This window comes from Vombatus ursinus, unplaced genomic scaffold, assembly GCF_900497805.2.
Source record: "Vombatus ursinus unplaced genomic scaffold, bare-nosed wombat genome assembly UNPS02011353.1, whole genome shotgun sequence".
Classification (NCBI taxonomy): Eukaryota; Metazoa; Chordata; class Mammalia; order Diprotodontia; family Vombatidae; genus Vombatus; species Vombatus ursinus.
Window position 1 is genome coordinate 2,264,602 of NW_020951131.1, and position 19,039 is coordinate 2,283,640.

The window sequence follows — 19,039 nt, forward strand, 5'->3', positions numbered from 1 at the left end:
CACATAGTAGGTGCTTAATAAATGCTTACAGACTCACTGATTGACTGACTAAAGGGACCAGTTCCCAGGGAGGTGTAAATGAAGGGCTACAGGAATTCGGATAAAGGATAATGGGTAGATCATCAGCCTGGAAGTATCAGGGAGAACTTCCCGGGAGAGATGGCGTTTGAGGAGGCTTTGAAAAATGGGGAGTGCTCCAATAGTGAGGGGGTGAAAGTAATCAGGAGAGAGCAGTGTAAGCTAAGGCATGGAGGGAGAAAAGCCCGGGGCACATACTCAGAGTTGAGGGAGCTGCATAACTGTGGGTGTGTGAGTGGAAGTAGCTTGGGATAAAATGGGAAAAGTTAAGTTGGGCAGTTGTAGAGGGCTTTGAAAACTAGGCAAAGGAGTCTGGACCTCATTTGTCTGATGAGGTAATGCTGTTGGTTTTTGAGTTGAAGAGTGTTGTTATCAGAGTTGGGTTTTAGGGAGCAGTGAGCAGCTGTGTTTAGGACACCATGGAGCTAGGAGAGACTGGGATAGGGAGCCTGCAGGCAAGAGGCAACAGAAGTGTGAACTGGGGTCTTAGGGTCTGAGATCTATAGCTGAAGGGACTTAGAGGCCGCTGAATCCAACCCCCTCATTTTACAAAAGAGGAAACTGAGGCTCAGATAGGTGAAGGGTCTTTCCCAGGGTTTTATAGCTCCTAAACGCAAGAGGCAGGATTTGAACCCACATCTTTCAGCCCTCTATTCACTACATGAGTGGTGAGGGTAATGGTTTTGGAAAGGAGGGAACCAATTCAAGAAACATTATAATGTCTCTTGTAACAGACAGATAATAAAAATAACTGACGGTGATATAGCACTTTAAAGTTTGCAAAGCAGTTTGCATAAATTACCTTATTGGAACCTTATAACCTCCTTGAAAAGTAGGTATTACAGGCATTATTATTACCATTTGGATGAGGAAACTGAGGCTCAGAGAAGTTAATTGATGCCCATTGTCTCATTGATAGTGTCAGAGGTAGAATTCTTTTTCCATTTTATTTTCAGGTACCCATTCTCCCCCTTCCACCTTCCCCCCAGTTAAGAAAAGAAGTGGGATTTGAACCCAAGTCTCATGTCTGACACCTACTAAATGCTTCATAAATGCTTGTTACCTGCCTGACTCTGAGTCTGGCACTTTCCCTTGGTGCCTTCAAGGACTCAGCAGCTAGCTAAATGGATTAGGGCACTAAAAAAGGTTAAGGAAGTCAAAGACAACCCCTGGGTTTTGAGCCTGGGTGATGGTGGTCCTATTAATACAAGCAAGGAAGTCAATAAGGAGAACATCCTACCTGGGAAAACGCAACCAATAGTGGTCCCTTCTCTTGCTTGCATTTCACTGATGTCTGTGTCTTATTCATAGGTTCCATCCTTGAGAGCCAAGAAAAAGTTATGGCCGTTATAGAGGGTATCTAAACTTGTCTTAGCGGTAAATCTTTTTTTTTTTAATTTTCAACATTTTTATTTAAAGTTTTGAGTTCCAAATTCTATCCCTTCCTCCCTGAGACAGTAAGCAATCAGTTATAGGTTGTAATGTGCAATTATGTAAAACATTTCCATATGAATCATTTTGCACAAGAAGACTCAAATTAAAGAGAAAATGAAAGAAGGTGAAAAATCTCAGGCTTCAGTCTGTATTCAAACAATATCAGGGCTTTCTCTGGTGGCAGGTGGCATGTTTCATCATGAGTCCTTTGGGATTGTCTTGGATCGTTGTCTTGCTGAGAAGAGCTAAGTCATTCACAGTTGATCGTTGTTACAATGTTGCTGTTACCATGTACAACTTTCTCCTGGTTCTGTTCACTTCACTCTGCATCAGTTCACATAAGTTTTCTTTCCAAGTTTTTCTGAAATCATCCTGCTTGTCATTTCTTATAGCTCAATAATATTCCATTACAATCATATACCATGGCTTGTTTAGCTATTCCCCAATTGATAGACATCCCTTCAATTTCCAATTCTTAGCCACCACAAAAAGAGCTGCTATAAATATTTTTGTACAACTTGGTCCTTTTATCTTTTTTGGATGTCTTTGAAATATAGATCTAGCAGTGGTATTGTTGGATCAAAATGGTATTGTTGGATCATTATGCATTGGATCACATGCATAGTGGGATAAATCTTAAAAAAAAAACCAAGTAAATGTTAAATAAATATTGCCTCCAAAGAATAGTATATGAAGACAACTTAGAGATTAAACAGGTTCTTAATGCAGATATCCACCTTAATCACTAACTTCAAGAAAAAATGTGTGTGGGGCAGCTAGGTGGCACAGTGGACAGAGCACCAGCTCAAGTAACTGAGTTCACATCTGGCCTCAGACACTTGACACTTACTAGCTGTGTGACCTTGGGCAAGTCACTTACCCCCGATTGCCTCACCAAAAAAGAAAAATGTGCACTGAGAATGGGCCAGAAGACACAAATCCTCCTAATTCAGTTACATCTGTAGAGTGCTGATTAATTAGAAGGAACTCATTCATTCATTCATTCAATCCCACAAACATTTATTACATGCAAGGCACTATGCTAGGTACTAGGGGTAAGAAGACAAAATGAAGGCCAATTCCTACCCTCAAGGGGCTTACATTCTACTTGGTCAGGGCAGAAATGTTTAACCATACTGGGTTGCCTATGTTGATCTGTGCCTCAGGAAACAACAAAATGCAAAGAACATAGCGATCACCCAGAAGGCAAAGGAAGATATGTTGTTCAGATCTAGTCTGTGGGACATTGGGCCAATCAGGAAGTTCTGATCGGGGTGATTGTTGTTCTGGAGCAAGCCCATGATGAGAAAAGACACTAAGCAGTTACAGAGCAAGGTAGACTTCCTGACTTCAATTGCCTTCTATAGAACCAGTAGGTTCCATTGATCCAGAGGCTGGAAACTTGATGGACTGGGTAATGTGCTCACTATTTGAACACAAATGGAAATGAGTTGGCAACTCTAGTGGTCAGTGGGTCTACACCCATGGGTCATAAGGAGCAAGAACAAATGCTCATCTGAAGTAGAAGAGCTAGTTGTAGAGAGAGATGATCTATTCAGCATTAAGCAGGTTGAGTCTGAAGCGCCGGGTTAATATGCCCACAATTCTCTGGAAGTGTGGAATTCCAACTGAGGGTAGCGGCTGGGACTAGAGATGGTGGTCTGATCTGAAGCATAAGAATGACATCTTCATGGCAGTCGTGAGAAGAAAGAGCCTTAAGAAGAAGGAGATGGCTCAGGAGGAGGAGGCTGGAGAAAAGGTCACGGGATCCGTCTAGAAGGAAGGAGTTTCGGCAGAACAACGGAGGTGGTGCTCAACCGCAAGAGAGAATAAGTGAGAGGTCATTGGATCCTGGATTCAGACCTGTGAGGGACTGTGGAAATCCCCCAGTCTGCCATCTTCATTTCGTAGTTAAGGAACCAGAGGCAGAGAGATAGGACTTGCCCAAGCCAACGGTGACAGTCGGTAGAAGAAGAAGCTGAGCCCAGGGCATCAGCACCCAGTTCCAGCATTCTTTCCACTATGCTTTTCTACCTCTTGGGTGTGCTAATAAACTGGAGGAAGTAGGGGCTGACTCCTTTTGGTGGCAAAAGGAAAGAGAGGTATGGGGCAACTCTTTGAAAGGGTAACATAAAAAAGGGGTTTTGCTTGAAAAATCTTAGGATGGGAAAGAGGAGCCCAAGGACGGGGAGACGTGCATGATGCACAGAAATGGAAGGTTAACTGATAACAGCAAGGGCGGTGGAAGGGATGGAGTCTGGGAACAGGCAGAAGGGTTGGCCTTGGAAAGGAGGGATGTGTCTTCTATGGGACAGAAGGCGTGAGGACTGGATGGGTGCTTCAAATGATCTAGAGGATCCCCAACGAGGAAGCCCCCTTTACCAATGCAGGGCAGCGTTTGCAATTTACAACCTTATTCAGTTGCTGGGAGCATGGAGAGGTTAAATTACTTCTTCAGGGTCCTAAAGGAAGGGAAAAAAGAAAAGAAAAGATGGGTATGGACAAAGGAACTCCAGTCAGGTGACTTCAACTTTCTCAGTAAAGTGGGAGTCAAGATGGAAGTGAGGGGCCACGGATAATGGAAAAGGTGCAGCATGACTTTCCTGAAGAGTCCTGCAAGAAGTCCTCGAGAGGCAAATCTGAGGATTTCCGAAGACCGTCAGGGACCCAGCTAACGGTAGAAGGTGTTGTACAGAACCAGCTTTCTCCAGCCATGTTCGGGGTCCTAGGAGAAGGGTAGTCTGATCAGAGCAGTTGGGTGAGAGAATTTACCCAGCTTGGGGACTGTCAAAGTAGGTAGGGCAGAAGGTCTAGTGGGCCAGGAATTCTAGGAGGAAAATGAGAAGTTTGACCATAAGGGATTAGCTGGATAGGGAGGCAAGTGAGAGCAGAAGGGGGCTAATGGACTAGAGGAGCAGGGAAGGCTAGAAGGCAGTGTGGCTCAATGGATAAAGTACTGGATTAGTAGCCAGTGAGGCCCAGTGGAGAAAGGACTAGACACAGAGTTGAGGACCTAGGTTCAAATCCCAGCTCTGGCACATAGTCCCTAGATGACCAGGTCATTTCTCTTCTGTGGCCTCTGCTTCCTTTTCAGTACAATGATGGGGATGAACTTAATGAATTCCAAGGTCCCTTCTAGCTCCAAATCCATGACCCTATAATTGAGGGTGGCAATGAGAAAAAAGAGAATTGTGGGAGTGGGAGGGGTAGAAGGCTAAGGGGAGGTCAGGGTCAGAGAGCAGAATGTCCCAAGTGGAACAGCTTTAGGTGATGGCGAGAGCTGTGGGAGGCTGTGTTTATGGGCAGCCACGGCAGAATGTGGTTGATGGTCATTGGCAGACAGGAGGGTGGGGAAGTACGAGGCCAGGGTGTTGGAAGGTTATTTCCCGTGTCGGCTGACTTACGTAATTATTCTACCTCATTTCCCCAGTAAGATCTATCAACTACTGAAAGACTCATTTTTCTGCCATTTTTTTTTCTCCTCAGGGGCCATGTTCGTGGGGATCATGTTTGTGGGGAGGGAGATGAGAGGAAGTCAGACAAAGAGGGGTTCACTGGAAATTACTGCACATAAAGAAAAGCTATTTCTTTCTTTCCACACATGTCTTCCAGAACAAAATAATTTGAGCAGAATGATTGTCAAGTCTGAATTAGTGTAATTTTCATAAACAGTGTTTGGGCTCAGGCGATGCACTAACTTATTCAGGTATTTTTTACATCTTTGTTGAAAGACCTGAGATCTATTAGGTTTTGGAAATGTGAAAATTTAGTTTTGCCATCTCATCTGGGCTGAGAAGCAAGTCTCTGAAACAAAAATCTGCTAAGCAACCTGACAGTGTCCTCAATCAGTCAATGAACGTTAATTAAGTTCTTACTGTGTGCCAAGTACGGTGCTAAGCTCTGGGGACACAAAAAGAGGGGAGGGACAGTTCTTGCCCGCAGGGAGCTCACAACCAAAAAGTAAATATATGCAAACAAGTCCCATGCAGAATAAATTGGAGATAAAGAACAGAGAGAAAGCACTAGAATGAAGAGGGAAGAGGAAAGGCTTCCCGCAGAAGGTGAGATTTTAGTTAGGACTTAGAGGAAGCCAGAGAAGGCAATAAGGCAGAGATGAGGAGGAGCCTTCCAGGCATGGGGCACGGCCAGAGAGAATGCCCAGAGGTGGAGCCAGGAGGCTGGTGTCACTGGATCATAGAGGGTGTGTCGAGGGAGTAAGGAGTGAGAAGATGGGAAAGGAGGGGCCAGGTTATGGAGGGCTTAGAATGCTCCACAGAGAATTTTGTATTTAATCGTGGAGAAAATCTGGAACCACTGGAGTTGACTGAGCAGGGGGTGTCATGGTTGGACTTGGGCTTCAGGAAAATCCCTTTAGGGGCAAATGGAGGGTGGATAGGAGTAGGGAGATGAGGCAGGCAGACTCCCCCCAGTCTCTGCCCACGTGTCATGGGGATCTTTGGCTTCCTTTGGTCTTATGGTACGTCTCTTCCAATTCATCTCTGGTTTGGCTTCTCTCACCGCCGTCAATGAACTGTATTGAATCGCTCATTCTGTTCACTTTAGTACTGTATTCAGGTCAATCCAACAGTCTCTTTGTAGGCATCCAGAGCACCAGGCTGGGGAGTGAAGGAGATAGAAAATTGAGTGAGGTCAAAGTCTCTGACTTCTTGGCATTTAGTTTGGTATTGCAAATATAATAGAATATGTGTTTGTGTTAGCACAGCAGAACCTAGAGGTCTCTCTCTCTCTCTTTTTTTTTCTTAAGCAATTGGGGGTAAGTGACTTTCCCAGGGTCACACAGCTAGTAAGTGTCAAGTGTCTGGATTTGAACTCAGGTCCTCCTGACTCCAAGGCCACAGCTCTATCCACTGCACCACCTAGCTGCCCCAAGGACATAGTCTGTTAAGCCACAATTACTAAAACTGTTCTAAGACCACCCTGAAGACGCTAGAGGTCTAGATTAAGGGAGCCAGTAAAGTAGGACAGAGGCCAGCAAATTTGGGGCTACCCAAGGTCAGGAGCAACATAGGGGTCTGGAAGCAAGGAAACGAGCCCGGGTGAGCAGGGGTCATCTGGTCCCAGAGCTAAGTCACCTGTGTTGGGAAACCAGAAGCAATCCTGAGCCTTCAACAGGAGCTGTTGGCCATAACATCGCTTAATTTAAAAAATAAAATTATGAGCCTAAACATCATCTATCTATCTATCTATCTACCTATCTATCTAGACCTATTTGTAGCCATGTGGTAGCCATGTCTAGGGCCTGGGATGCGGGGAGGGAAAGAAAAAAAGGGGAAAAAAAAGAAAAAAGAAATTTACTTGAAAACTTTATTATATATTTTGAAAGAATAGCAAGTTATACATAACAGACTTGCAGTTTCATGTACAGTCTTTTTTATTATGTTATGGTATGGACATGCTTGTTTTATTCCAAAAATTAAAAATAAAATAAATTTTAAAAAACAAATAAATTCACCAGGATAGTGACACAATTGCCCTGCTTGTCTAGGTCCTTAAGTGACCTTTCTTCTGCTCTCCTCTCTGCAGCACTGAAATGTTTCAATGATGCTCGGGACTTTGTTTTCTTCTGTTTATAGCACCACTATTACCAGACACCTGTGCCCATCTCTTCCTGCCTCCTATCCCCCAGAAAAGCCCTTTTGTAACAAGTATAGTCAAACAAAACAAAGTCACGCATTGGCACCCATGGACATTGTATGTCTCATTCTGTACCTGTAGGCGCTCACCTTTCTGCCCAGTGTTTGAAGACAAGCACCCCCATCGGTCTTCCAGAGTAATGTCTCATTGAATCAATTCTCCTGGTTCTGCTCCCTTCACTCTGCATCTGTTCCTATGAGTCTTCCTAGGTTTCTCTGAATTCATCTCTTATCTCATTTCTTACAGCACAGTAACAGTGCATTACATTCTCATACTATAATTTGCTCAGCAATTCTACAGTTGATGCGAATCCACTTTGTTTCCTGGTCTTTCCTACAGTAAAAGATCCTGCTATAAATATTTTTCTACATCTCTGTCTTTGACTTTGAAATTGCTAGGTCACAATTTAGTAATTTTAGAGCTAGAATTCCCAACTACTTTCTAATATCACTTTTTCATTGCCTGGAGGGGTAGATGTGAGTAGCCCTGGACCTGTCATCCTAAGGCCTGGATCTGAATCTGGGCTCTGCTACTGAATGTATGACCCTGAAAAATCCATTTCCCCTATTGGGATCTCAGTGTCCTCACCAGCAAAATGAAGAGGTTTACGCTAGGTAATCCCAATGCTCTGGCTGGGAACCCCTGGGAGCTCAAGTGCATCCACTGGGAGGCAAAGGCTGCTGCTGGCTGAGGATGGGCTCTGTTGCTCCTCTGCGGCAGGGGAGAGGAGCTGGGATTACATAGATGTTCTTACAGCCCAGTTTGAAAACAACTCCCCAAGCCAAACATAAATCCCCACTGAGGTGTACCTGTGCTGTCTCTCCCCTTTTAAGATGAATAATGAAAAATTGACTTGCTTGTCCTGGGTTTTTTAAGATGACCATAATAGTGTCGATTACAGTCTGTGGTGTGTAGAAAGGACCAGCATGCAATTCATAGGCCTTTACCCCCAACACTATGGTCTCTTCACCATCATTCTCTGGCTTGTGGCAAGACCCAGTCTCAAACAAGTGGGTTGTGGCTTAAGGATTTCTTCACATGATGTTTCCTGTGCTATCTCCTGCCTCTATGACTTTGCACAAGTGGGCCCTCAGGCGTGGAATGAACTGTCTCCTCACCACCAGGTTGTAGAATCCCTGGCTTCCCTCAAAGCCCAGTTTGGGGGCCACCTCCCACACAAGGCATGGCTTAACTCCACCTAGCTATTAAAATGCTCTCACTCTGAAAATTAATGTTATTGCTTTGCATGTACTCTGTGTATGCTAGAGGCAGTAGCAGAGTGGCTAGAGGTCCACTTTCTGGGGTCAAGGGCCATCTCTGACCTACATGGATTGGCTCAGTGACCAAGGGAGATCATTGAGCTCTCAGGGTGCCAGGCAACTCTGCAAGGCTAGTGTAGAGTACTGGCTTACCTGCATTGGCGAAGGAATCGTCCAGACCAAAAACTTAGAAATTAAGTACTTAGTAAGTCTTGGTGGAATTCAGTTGAATTCTTAGGTCAACCTGAAGTTGGACTGGCCCAAGGCCCGATCAGGAAACTGCAGTTTGCCTCCAGATGCCTCTTTTTGTCCGTTTGACCCTAGTGGTAACTAAGAGAGGCTGTGCTCATCCCAGGACAGTTTCTACTGGAAAGCCATCTCCTTCCTTCCTTCCTTCCTTCCTTCCTTCCTTCCTTCCTTCCTTCCTTCCTTCCTTCCTCCCTTTCTTCCTCCCTTCTGTTCATCCATCCATCTTGTTGCTGTTTATAGATAGCACTTTCAAACACCAGATACAATGATCCCAAATTGTAGAAATCAGCTAGGATATCTCTGGAGTATTAGGGAAATAATCATTTTTTAAGCATCTGCTGTGTTCCAGGCACTGTGTTAAGTGCTTAACAAATATTATCTCATTTTATAATAAAATATTGATAGGGAAGCCATGATTTCTGTAGCCAATGGGAAGCCAGGGCTAATTTACTCTTAGGACCTTAATTAGCTGATGTTGTGATTGTCTTCCCATTTCTTTTAGGATGGATTTTTTGACCTTCTTTGACTAGTTTGCTTCTCAGCATCTGGCAGTGTGTATGTGTGTGTGTATGTGTATGTGTGTGTGTATGTGTGTGTGTATGTAGACATGCATGTTTGTGTGTATGTGCACATGTACTTTAAAGCGGGAAAGCAATTGATTCCTCTATTAGCCCACCTGGGCAAGCTGAATTGTGGTAGAAAATGCACTTAGATGAAAGACGCTTTTGCAATAATGAATCTTAAAACACCAAATACCAGGTAGAACTGATCTGTGCAAAGAGCCCCACCCAATTCAACTCCAGGTGCATTAGGTTGTGAAGGTTGGGAGCCTTGTGGGTGCTGTGTGAGGATGGGAAGCCTAGACGGTTTCATGGGTTTCAAACCAGTTTAGAGCTTTTCCTCCAAATTCTAAATCTAGTCCTTAACAAAAGCAGGTTGCTGAAGACCATGAGCAGACATGATAATTGTCTCTCAAATATCCGAAGGGCTGTCATGAGATTTGTTTTCTCCATTGTCCCAGAGGGCAGAACAGGGAGCAGCAGGTGCAAAGAGGAAAAATTAGATTTGACAACAGGAACGAGTAGCTAAGCATTGGAGCTCTCCTCCGGTGGAATGGCCAGCCTCAGAGGGAGAGGGCCCCCTCCCCGGATGACCATCCTGTGGATTGACTGTGCTGGGCACTCTTGGTCAGTGATGGCTGCGCTCGGAGTCTCTTGTCACTCTGAGATTCTGGGATTCTGAACCATATCAAAGGAAAAATGTGTTAAATAAACCATTTAAAGTTGTTGTCAAAGCAATAACAGACGAAGCATCATTTAGACGCTAAGAAAAAGGAATGTGGCTTGTGAGCACTGCAGCCCAGTGCCGACTTCTCAGGATGAAAGACACCGGGCAGCTTCTCATCCGCTACAGCTGAATGTCAGTGCTCTCCCACGATCAGATTCACAGCTATGATCACAGCTATCACGGAGCCATTCAAAGCTTATTAACTTGAATGCCCACAATTCCTTCAGGGCAAGGGCAAAAGCTGAGCAAAAGAACTTCTTATTTAAATGTAACATAACATTTAAATAAAGAAAATTTTTAAAAACCACTTGAGTGAAGGAAAGCAAATAATGATTCTATCTTTCACGAACAGATGGTGAGGTAAGGATGTCATGTGAAATCTCACAATGCCACGGATGTTACAAAAAGGACTTTTAGAGTAAAACGGCCATGCCACAGGTTCAAGTCTGGAGCATCTGCCTCATAATGGGGGGAGGCAAAGTATTAGTGACTGAAATGTTTAACTGCTGTTGAGGTCATCTCAATGAGGGGAATGAATTAATTAAAAAGTATTTGTCAAGCACCTACTATGTGCTGAACGCAAAAGGGAGGCAGTCTCTGCTCTCAAGGACCTCCTCTTCGAAAAGGGGGAGACTACAGTTATAAGGGAAGTGTGTGGCCATGTTCTGGAGAGTCGCTGCGATGGGGAGTCTAGCCACAGGGGAGAAGCACAAGTAGCTTTGATTTAATTACAGTGCCCAGAGCAAGAGGTGGAAAACAAAGCCGGGTATGAATGTTTGCAGAAGGGAAGAAGGCTAGATGATTGGGGAAGATGCCTGTGGATTCAATGCTAAGCCTGGTCTGGGATCACCCAGTGCAGAGTTGGGGAGGGAGTTGAAGTCTGCGGCTAGGAGGCCTGGTCCAAAGATCCAGGTGGGGGGAAGGGAGCAAGGGCTGAGCAGATGGCAACGTGTCTGGGTGGATACTTGTGGATAAGATACCTGGTAGAACCAGTCTGAGAAGAATTGTTATAGAAACACCATAGAAAGAAGAGTCCAACAGATAGTCCAGTCATCATCACGTCCTAGGAATTGTTTTTCATGACATTCTGCCCTTTAAGGCCTCCGTGGATATCTTCCCTAACTGTGTGGTGCTGTGCTTGGTCTGGCAAGGTGTTCTGGATACGGGAAGGATGAACCCGGGATTTTTCGGGGGCAGGAGTTCCCACCACCAGTCCTTGATAGCATGCCAACTGCCCATAGCCCAGGGACACACAGCTAGTAGATGTTAGAGGTGGAATTTGACCCACAGCTTCCTGACTCCAAGCTGGGCACTCATCCTCTAAGGCATGGTACTTCTCTGACAAGGTTTGAAAATCATCAAATTGCAATGAGAAGCCAGATAAAATCATGTTCTTCTTTTACTTCAGAGTAATTGCCATCTTCAAATCACTCCATGGCCATTTTTGGAGAAGTCTGTTATGTGAGTAGTAGAATAATTCTTTGCTTCCAAATCTCTGAGCCCTCTATACCGTGAAGTCCCTACCCAAGTATTTTAGTATTTATAGCAACAAGGATGATGATGAGAAATGCGAGCTGTTAGATTTGAAGACTTTTTTTTAAATGTTGCTTACTCATACTTCATCTGACACAATTTGGGAAGAATGTTGAGAATGGCCTGAGAGAGTCAGGGGACCCGAGGTCTGGTGCTGGCTTTGCCACCAACTTCATACATGACTTCTTCACCTCCCTGGTCTTGAGTTCCCTCATCTGTAAAACGAGGTTTGATTAGATGATCTGAGTCCTCATCCTACTTGAAAACCTATGATTCTAATAAGGAATTTAGGTCTTGTTAGCCTCTATTAATTCCTGGGAAAAATACGCCTAATCACACAGTTGGAATTTCAGAGTTGGAAGGAAGCCCGGAGGCTGTCCCTTCTAACTAGTACCTGAACAAGAACAAGGTACTGCTCACAGGGGGCGATCTAGACCTTGTCGGAAGGAACATGGCAGGCTCACTTTGAGATTCTACAGTCCTGGGGAGATCAGCCCCTCCTCCCAGTGTGAAGCCTTGCCTCGGGGGAGGTGTGCAGGGAGGAGGCAGGTGAAAGGAGGTGGAGGGGGGGGGAAGAATTTACTCCAGCCCAACCTCTGATAGCTTTCCATTTGAACTAATTATTCTCACTGAAGAGGAGGCAGCTCCCAAAGTGGTCAGAGGGCGGTGGCCTCAGGACTCAGGAAGACCTCAGTGCATGCCATGTCCTGCCCCTGGACTTCCATGACTCCAGAAGAGAGTATGAGGTGGACAATTTGTGTGGCTCTGCCGCACTTAATCCAATTCACCAGAAAGTCAAGACATCACCGTGATATCATCGGTCCTCTTCAAAAATAAAGGATGAACAACAACCACAGCCTCTTATGCATGTTAGGTTTGTGACCTCGGACAAGTCATCAATAACATTTATTTCTAGAGCATTTTAAGTTTTACAAAGCACTTTACAGATATTGTTTCATTTGATCCTCGCAACAACCCTGCGAGGTAAGTGCTGCTTTTATCCCCATTTTACGAAAAAGGAAACAGAAGCTGAGAGAGAGTAGGTGACTTGCCCAGGGTCACACTGCTAAGAAGCATCTGAGGCTGGATTCCAACATTCATCCACTATGCCACCTAGCTGCTAGAGGGGAAGCAACATTTGTACAGACCGAGACATTGAGAAAGAACAGAGCACTGGGTTCTGCTGTTTACCATCTGGGGGCCTTGGGCAAATTGCTTCCCCCTCCCAGCCTCATTTTCCATCTCTATAAAGTGATGGGTTAGGACTAGGCAGTTCTAAGCTCCCTTCCCCTTCTAAATCCGGAAAGAAGAGTTTGGTTAGGGCACTGGCCTGCTGTGGAAGTGCCATCCCCATGGAAGGCGTCCTCACAGGCTGCCAGACCCACCCGGCTTGTTTTCTCCGGCCAGCTGATTTAATCTGTTTGCCTCTACTGTAATGAAGAGGGAAGGAGGCATCTAGACGTGACACCCAGGCTGGATGCTTGGGTGGTTCCCTGGATACAGCTGACGGTGGTTCAGGAATGATCTGCACAAACCTGGACTGGGTGGGCAGAAGAGGTTCGTGTCGCAGCCAACTCCATAAGCGGCTCTCACCTGGGCACTGTGAGAAGCACCCGGGCCATAAAGGTAGAAACAGATCAATGAGAGGGTCATTGCCCCCAGCCAGAAGGGACCTTGGAGGTCATTTCGTCCGGCCAGGGCCGTCTGCTTGTGGACACCCAGAGAGGGTCTCGTTCCACGTTCCCCTGGAACCAAGCAGCAGATCCGGGAGTGGGAGCGGCTGCGCCCTCTGATTCCGCCTCACCTAGTTGCTTCCTTGCCCTCAGGCTGCTTATTTTCTGGCAGGCAGAGAGGGAGTAACTTCAGTAGGAAGAGAAGTATGTTCCCCCACCCCCACTCCCAAGCCTTCCACTTTCAGGGTCGACTAAGGAGCTAAAATGTATTACATCATCCTCATCTTCACCATCATTAGCATTTCTTTCTGAGCCTTTTCAGTTTTACAAAGCACCTGATACGCATTATTTCATTTCGTCCTCACAACAGCCCTGTGTGGCGGTGCCTTACCTGTTACTGGAATTCATCAAGTGTATGTCCTTCCCACTCAAGAAAGGCCACGTTCAGCATTTTTTCCCAGGTGCCTTTTAAAAGCTGGGCCTGTGGGGCAAAATTGTCCTGGAACGTTAACAAAGAACCAAAGGCACAGCAAAGGAATCCCGTTTGTGTCTATACGCCCCATTAACTCAGCCAATGACCCTTGGGTCCCTCTTGAGATGGAGAAACCAGAGCCTGGAGCCATCACCCAACCTGGCTCCATTTTTTATGACTCTTTTTAAAAATTTTTATTATTATCTTTGTAACAAGGCCATTTTATTAGCCCACAGTTTACTGCCAAGTTGATGAAATCTCCATCATGTTTTACAGTGCACAATCAGGGTATAAAATAGTTTTTAACTATTTTATTTTAACTATCCGAAGATTTCTCTCTTGCTTACGGAACCCTGCCTTTCTCCCTGTGTGGTTCCAGAGCTGACCCCTCTGTCACTGCCCCAAACACGGCTAATTTTCTCCTCAACAACAAATGTTTGTTTGTTTGTTTTTTTTACACAAACACATAGAAGTATTTATTGACTTTGTAACATATCTTTAGAACAGAATAAGGGTCATCCCAAGCTGCTGATTTGTGTCCCTTTTTTTAGCTTCCTCATCCTTGCTTTCTATATAAAGTCTTTACACAAAAGAAGAAAATAACTGTTTAGGTTTTCTTTTCAAATCACAGTTTTCTTTTACTTTTTTTTTTAAATTTTTTTATATTATGGTAATTTTTATTTATTTTTTGTTTTCAACATTTACTTCTACATGATTTTGAGTTCCAAATTTTCACCCCATCTTGCCCCTTCCCCCACCCCAGGATGGCATGCATTCTGAATACCCCTTCCCCTAGTCTGCCTTCCCTTCTATCTTCCCCCCCCTTCTCTTATCCCCTTCCTCTTCAATTTTCCTGTAGGGCAGGATGGATTTCTGTACCCCATTTCCTGTATTCCTTATTTCCCAGTTGCGTGTGAAAACATTTTTTTTAAACGTGTGTTTTTAAAACTTTGGGTTCCAAATTTTCTCCCTTCCTCCCTCCCCACCCACCCTCATTGATAAGGCAAGCAACTAAATATAGGCTATACATGTGCAGTTACGCAAACCACTTCCATAGTAGACATGCTGTGAAAAACTAATTCTATTTCCCTTAATCCTATCCCACCCCCCCATTTATTCTATTCTTTCTTTTGACCCTGTCCCTCCTCAGAAGTACTTGCTTCTGATTACCCCCTTTCCTAATCTGCCCGTCTCTCTATCATCCCCCTACTCCCTTGTTTCCTTCCCCCCCCCCCCATTTTCCTGTAGGGTAAGACAGATTTCCATATCCAATTGAGTGTGTATGTTATTCCTTCCTTAAGTCAAATTCTATGAGAATAAGATTCACTCTTTCCATCTCACCTTCCCCCATTTCCCCTCCACTGTAAGAGCCTTTTCTTTTCTTTTTTTTTGTGAGATAATTTACCCCATTCTACCTCTTCCTTTCTCCTTCTCCTAGTATAATCCTCTCTCACCCCTTAATTTTATTCTCCAGATATGACCCCTTCATTTTCAACTCACCCTGTGCCCTCTATCTCTCTATCTATCTATCTATCTATCTATCTATCTATCTATCTATCTATCTATCTATCTATCTATATCTATATATACATACATATAATTTTTTCCCCTCCAACTACCCTAATACTGACAAAGGTCTCATGAGTTATAAATATCATCTTTCCATGCAGGAATGTAAACAGTTCAACCATAATAATCCTCTTATGATTTTCTCTTTCCTGTTTACCTCTTCATGTTGCACTTGAGTCTTGTATTTGAAAATCAAATTTTCTATTCAACTCTGGTCTTTTCATCAAGAATGCTTGAAAGTCCTCTATTTCACTGAATGGCTATTTTTTCCCCTGCAGGATTATACTCAGTTTTGCTGAGTAGTGATTCTTGCTTGTAATCCTATCTCCTTTGCCCTCCAGAATATTATATTCCATGCCCTGTGGTCCCTTAATATAGAAGCAGCTAAATCTTGTGTTATCCTGATTGTGTTTCCACAATACTTGAATTGTTTCTTTCTGGCTGCTTGTAATATTTTCTCCTTGACCTGGGAACTCTGGAATTTGGCTACAATATTCCTAGGAGTTTTCCTTTGGGGATCTCTTTCAGGAGGAGATCGGTGGATTCTTTCAATTTCTATTTTGCCCTCTGGTTCTAAAATATCAGGGCAGTTTTCCTGGATAATTTCTTGAAAGATGATGTCTAGGCTCTTTTTTTGATCATGGCTTTCAGATAGTCCAATAATTTTTAAATTCTCTCTCCTGGATTTATTTTCCAGGTCAGTTGTTTTTCCAATGAGATTTTTCACATTGTTTTCTAATTTTTCATTCTTTTGGATTTGTTTTACAGTGTCTTGATTTCTCATAAAGTCACTAGCTTCCAAGTGCTCTATTCTAATTTTTAAGGAAGTATTTTCTTTAGTAATCTTTTGGACTTCCTTTTCCATTTGTCCAATTTTGCTTTTTAGGGCATTCTTCTCCTCATTGGCTTTTTGGACCTCTTTTGCCATTTGGGTTAGGCTATTTTTTAAGGTGTTATTTTTTCAGCATTTTTTTGGGTCTCCTTTAGCAAGCTGTTGATTTGTTTTTCATGATTTTCTTGCAAAACTCTTAGTTTTTCCTCCACTTCTCTTACTTGCTTCTCAAAATCCCTTTTGAGATCTTCCAAGGCCTGGGACTGTTTCATATTCTTCTTGGAGGCTTTGGATGTAGGAGCTTTGGCTTTGTTGTCTTCTTCTGGTTGTATGTTTTGATCTTCTTTGTCACCAAAGTAAGATAATATAGTCTGATTCTTTTTGCGCTGCTTACTCATGATCCCAGCCAATTACTTGAGTTTTAAACTCTTTGTTAAGGTAAAAGTCTGTTTCCAATGTGTAGAATGTACTGTCCCAAGCTTCGGGGGTTTGTACAGCTGTTTTCAGAGATACTTCTAGGGACCTGAAAAATGTCAGTTCTTCCAAGGTGGTATGATAAGGGGCGAGGTGTTTCCTCTCCACCGCCACAACAAGCTCCACCATGCCACGCTCCTCCTCACCCCAGGACCGCCCCTCAGAACTGTGACCCAGATCCAAGCATGGGCACAGCAAGAGATTCCTGCCTCAGCACTGGCAAAGAGATCCCTGCAATCCCCCTCTGATCAGCCACTCGATTCCCCCTCAGTCTGTGGGCTGTGAGCTCAGGAGGCAGCCACTGCCCCAGAGACCACGCTCGGGACTTGTGGCTGAGACCTAGCTCCTTCTCTCACCGCAGTCACAGACTTTTCCAACTGACCAAATGTTTGGTTTTAAGGAGCTAGAAACTTGACTTGTATTTTCCATTCCCATGGGCTTCATTTTCAACCAGACTTATAATTATGACTCCTTTCATATTCTTCTTAAGAGGATTACTCAATTCAAAAGTGGAGAAACAAAGAGGAGCTGCTGGTAGTCCTGGGGTGTTAAAACAACATCAGAAAGTCACCAAAGAAAGGCCCCCTGGAAAACACAACAGACATTCCACACCAGGACCAAAAAGAAAGATCCCAAGAAAGAGAAAAGGAATAAACCGACCATCACAGAGTCTGCCCTCTGAATTCCACCGCAATGATGAACTATTCAAAGGGGCTCTCAACATTTGTAATTTGATTAGAATAGAACTAAATGTATGCATTGATGTAACTAGTATAATTTTATTATGTATATTATATTTCTATGTTATTATATATATTATTATAGATAACATGTTATTCTATAATATGATATATATAAAATGTTATTATACAATATGATACGTGTATTAGATATAATATAAACAATATATTATGTTGTAGATATTATTGTTATATATTATATAATATGACATATTAATATAGAACCCATCACATTAATATATTACACCTCAATATCAATATATTATATCAATATTATATGATATAGCAATATGCTATAATAATAGATTGTTTATATATTTATATATTCAGGCATTTATAATATTTATATATTATATTTTCTAAATATAGAATAAATATAAATAATATATAGATACTATATAATATTATCAATATAGCTATATTATATAATATATTATACATATGGTTATATTATATATGATGTCACATTATAAATAATATATCATATATTTATTTTATTAGCATAGCCTAGTGATGAATATTGAATTTCTTTCCATTTATTTGAACCTTTCTTTATGTCTATAAACATATTGCTGTAGCTGCATTTATATAAATCTTGTGTGACTGTTGGTATACTGGTTTCAACATAACTACACAATGCATATGATATCTGAGAGCTGACCAGGTCTATTCATCATTTGGTTCCTGGTTTGTGTTAGTACTATATAGAAATGCTGATGATTCTTGTGGATTTGCCTTGTCACTAGCTACTTTACTGAAACTATTAATCATCTCCATCAGTTTCATTGATGATTCTCTGGAATTTTTCAGCTACACCATCATGTCATCTGCCAAAAGGAATAACTAGGTTAAGTCTGTCTTGATTTTGTCTGTGTTTATGTAAGGGAGAGGATTTCTCCCCCTCATCCCCCTCAACGAGTTAGAATCGCTGTACCCAGAATATAACCCTAAAGTGTTGTTTTCTTATAACCTCACAATACGGTTAGCTTTTTAGATGTGTAAACAAGATTCTTTACTCCTGGATACCTTTTGCAGGTAGAATCTCTTCTTTGGGTCAAAAATGGAGCTGGAGCAATTGGCTGAGAAGGTGTGTTGGACAAATCTCTAGGGGATTTAAATAGCTGTAGGAATTACAGCAATTCCCTAATCCAGCAGAGGACGTCCCAGGTTCAGGACTTGGAACCAAAAGTGGAGGAAAAACCAGCCCTCTGAGAGAGAATTATTTAGGAGGAGCAGTGGAGGGAGAGGTAATTTTCTCCACCTTCCCTTCCCTTGACCATGTCATCAGGGAGTTGGAGGTGTCTGCCTCACTTAGCTGTACACAAAGTGTAAGCTGCCTCTTCCCAGTGTCCTTGTGGAAGAGCAGGGAGGGCTGGGGAGAAGGCTTTGTACCCACTGTTCTTACTCTACTATCTGAGTAACTAAATGCCTTTGCAAAAAGTTATTTAAGTCTACTAGGTGCTTGTTAATGGGAAGCACAAAGGTGGTAGGGTCCTAAGAGCGATAGTATTAGAAGTGTGTTTTTCAGTCATTTTTCAGTTGTGTCCAACTCTATGTGACCCAATTTGGGGTTTTCTTTTTTTTTCTTTTTTCTTTTTTGGTGAGGCAATCGGCATTAATTGACTTGCCCAAGGTCACACAGCTAGTACGTGTCAAGTGCTTGGTCTGAGGCCGGATTTGAACTCAGATCCTCCTGACTTCAGGGCCAGTGCTCTATCCACTTCGCCACCTAGCTGCCCCCTTCCATTTGGGGTTTTCTTGGCAAAGTTATTGGAGTGGTTTGC